The sequence below is a fragment of the Phaseolus vulgaris genome, chromosome 8 (assembly GCF_051622355.1).
Source record: "Phaseolus vulgaris cultivar YP4 chromosome 8, ASM5162235v1, whole genome shotgun sequence".
Classification (NCBI taxonomy): Eukaryota; Viridiplantae; Streptophyta; class Magnoliopsida; order Fabales; family Fabaceae; genus Phaseolus; species Phaseolus vulgaris.
Genome location: NC_143505.1, coordinates 22148972 through 22153038, shown reverse-complemented (window position 1 = coordinate 22153038; position 4067 = coordinate 22148972). Strand labels below are relative to the sequence as shown.

Here is a 4067-nt window from a genome sequence, read left to right as displayed (position 1 = left end):
GATGTCACCTTTTTCCTCATTTTCTTTCTTTTCATGATTTTCATGAAATTATTTTCTATCTTTTTTTTTTATTTCTTTTGCTTCTTCTGTTTCTGTTTTTTTTTTCAATAATAGGAAAAGATTCTTCCTATTTTCAACTTTTTGAACTTTCAAAATCAGAACCAACCATTCCCTTTTCTATATGTATTGCATCTATGTTCTCCTTCCTTAGACATGCTAAAGGGTAGAAAATTATATCAATAAAGGTTAAGGTGCAATATTAACAAAAAATTTCTTAGCCCAAAGGGGATATAAAAAAATTGGAATTCTAATATAAAGGTTGGCTTTTTGGCCCTGGCTCCTAATTAACACAAACAAATGCCTCAATCATCTTCATGATCTTTTATGATGCAACAAAAATAAAAATCAAGCAACCACAACTGTCAATTCATCAGTAAAACTCTCAAAACTGTTTAAGGTTCACACACTCACTTGGTTTAAATGGTCTCATTCCTTTTTGTCTTGTCATTATTTGTCCTAATCAATCATCCTGTTAAATTTTCATGTATCATAATTTTAACTACATTTGAATAGGGATTCAATCATATTTTCTTTTCTAACCTGTGTCTAATTCATCTCACTGTTTAATATCTAAACACAAATTCTTTTTTCCACAATTCAAAATTAATATTCTAGTTCTTTTTTATTTGAGAAAAATAAACTAGAAAGTAAACAAATTAAAACTGAAAATTTATTCAAGAACGATAATTCAAAACCTAAAACTAACAAACTAACAAAAACAACAAATTTATTCAAAACACAAAATAAGCAATTAAAACAAACTAAAAAAAATAAACAAATAAAAAAAACAAAATAACCAAAAAATAAAATAAAATAAATAAAAACTAAACAGAAAATAAAATTTAAATAATTGAAAAGAAAAGAGAATTAGAGAGATAGAACCATATTTTTGCTCAATCCTCTCTTCTTAAGAAGTCATCCAGCTTTTTGTTAAAAATTTTATCTATAGTCTTGCTTCATTTGCTGGATCTGCCCCCTTAACTAATAGAACCTGTCCTCAGGTCAAAATACATAACCTGCAAAATGATTAGGAGGCATACAAGATTTTTTTTTTTTTTTTTTTTTTTGAAAAATAAAATAAACAAAGGTAACAACATAAAACTAAAATGTGGACTGGGTTGCCTCCCAGTAAGCGCTCATTTAACGTCATCTAGCTTGACGCCTGTTTATTTCAAGGAGGATATTTATCTTGTTCCACCCGTGCTTTTGTTATCACTTTTATCCGTCTTGAATATGGCTCTTCAACTTCAATTTTTCCGTCTTTCTTCAATTCCTTGATGACCCATAATTTTCTTGTTTTCTTCCTTCCTCTACCCCTACCTGCGTTGAGCATGATAGGTTGTCCTGGACGATACTCCTCTCCTTCCACTAGCTTTCCTTGATTGTCTCCTTTTGCCTCTAACTTTTCATGACGTATAACTTTCTCCTTTGACTTTGAACTCTTCATCTTTTCACTATTTCTTGGAATTTCCTCTTGTTTCCCAGTCTCATCTGCAGTACACTTGGTTACATCATTAAAAAGATTAAATTTTACCTCTTCATCATGAGACCTTACAAGAATTTCTCCCTTGTCAACATCAACTATGACTTTAGCAGTTTTCATTAAAGGTCTGCCGAGAATCAAAGGGACATCCTCATCTTCTTTCATGTCCAAGATAACAAAATCCACCGGAAATATGAATTTGTCTATTTGCATAAGGACATCTTCAACCACACCATAGGGATACTTCACTGTTCTGTCAGGCAATTGTAACTGCATCTTGGTGGGTTTAACCTCCAAGTTACCTATCTGTCTTAACATGGATAATGGCATCAAATTTACACTTGACCCTAAGTCCAATAAAGCATTATACACAAATAAATTACCAATTGACACAGAAATAGTAAAACTCCCTGGATCCCTGAATTTCTTTGGCAAAGTTTTTGAGAAACTGCTCCCTGCTTCCTTCTCTCCATATTTATTTTTAAAACAACATATCTTCCTTCTAACTTCATCAAAATATGTCTTTTTCTCTGGCCATCCTGCAAAATAATTTTTTGGAAGCAAATTGTCAGAAAATAATCCTTCCTTTTCTTTTTTTATGTTCCTCTGGGATATTTCTTTTGCGATTTCTACAATTTCACAATTTTCTCCCTCTTCCTTATTTTTTTCCTTTTCTTTTTCAACCTTCACCATATCACCATTTTCTTCTCTAGTTTTCTCATCACCTTCAGTAGTGATGTTATTGCACTGCTCCTTGGGGTTGGTGGTAGTGTTAGCTGAGAATTGGCCAATTTTCCCTTCTACAGTTTGTGTGAGTTGTGACATTTGTTTAGCTAGCTGTCCTATCTGAGTTTCCATGCTCCTAATCATAGCCATACTATTTTCCTGTGTACTCACAATCTTTGACAAAACATCTTCCACTTTATTCATCCTGTCAGGAATAGATGGAGAATTCGATTGATGCTGCTGTTGGAAAGGCCCTTGCTTGTTGGATGAATTATAGTCTTGCTTCCATCCAAAATTTTGATTTTGATTATTTTTCCAACCTTGAGGATAATTGTTAGAAAAACCGCCTTGCCTTCCTTGATTGCCCATATAATTCACCTCAACTTCAGATGCGTTGTTCTGATAAGAACAGTGACCATTAGGATGATCACCTCCACAAAAATCACACCTGAGAGGTACATTCTGACTTTGGAGTGATTGAACAGCATGCAACTTTTGGGGTAATTGGGTCATATGTGCGGTCAGTTGCTCAAGTTGCTGTGTCAGAATTTTGTTTTGAGCTAGCAATGCATCTGCAGTGTTTAACTCCAATACTCCTCTTTTTTGATGATTTTGTCTATCATGTTGAGCTTGATAGTCAGTTGTGGCCAAAGCTTCTATAATCCTCGTTGCTTGATCTGCATCAACAGCCATCATTGTGCCACCAGCCGCGGCATCTAGGAGCATCTTTGTATTTGATCTGAGACCATTAATAAATATGCTCAGTTGAGCAATATCTTCAAACCCATGGTTTGGGCATTTTCTCAGCATCCTCTTGAATCTCTCCCATGCCTCACAGAAAGACTCTTCTACCCCTTGTCTGAACATAGATATTTCAGACTTAGCATTGATGTAGCGAGAGATTGGGAAAAATCTTTGCAAAAATTTTTCCTCCACATCCTTCCATTTGGTTAAACTCTGATTAGGATGAGATATAAGCCACTCCTTTGCTTTCCCTGCCAAAGAAAAAGGAAATAAACGCATGTATATACTCTCAAGATCACCTGATTGGAAACCCATAGTTCCCACCAATTCATAAAAAGTAGCCAAGTGTGTATGAGGATCCTCATGATCCATCGCCGTGAATTGATTGGTACTAATGAGGGTAAGGAATGCAGGCTTCATCTCCAAGGCCCTGTTAGTTGCAGGCACTGCAATGCTAGAAAAGTGTCTAGGCCCTTGATGTATGGCGTAATCTCCAAGAATTCTCCTAGGAGGTGGTGTTTCCTCCCCCGCCATGTTGTTATTCTCCTGAAAAATATCAATGGAAAAAGAAGAAGATGTTGAAAAATACTCTCTATTATCTTCTTGATTCTCTTTTGTCTTTGATTTTCGATTTTTTCTGGCCACCTTCTCAATTTCTGCTTCAAATAGCAAGTGGTCTTCTGGAATTTGACCTCTCAATATCATATAAAAACAACTAATGCAAGGGTTAGAAGGAAAAAATCACAAGTAATAACCCCAATTTTATATTTTATATTATTATTTAATTTTTTTTTATTCAAAAATTCAAAAATAAACAAGAATTTAAATAGCTAACTAAAATAAAATCAATAAACTACAAATTAAAACTTAAAGATAAAATAAAACAAAAACAAAACAATAAAATGACACTAAGAAAATAAAACAAAGATATTCAGAAAAAAAATAAAAATAAAAAATATAACAAAAATAAAAATAAAAATATATAAATAAAATAAAAACTAAAACAAAATAGAAGAAAACAATGAAAACGAGAAATAACTAAAATCAAGAAATA

General features: G+C 33.1%; 1 pseudogene; it reads left to right on the top strand.

Annotated features, from left to right (window-relative positions):
• Window positions 1-3050: 3050 nt before the first annotated feature.
• On the top strand, window positions 3051-3156 carry LOC137836254 (small nucleolar RNA R71; annotated as a pseudogene).
• The last annotated feature ends 911 nt before the right edge of the window (window positions 3157-4067 follow it).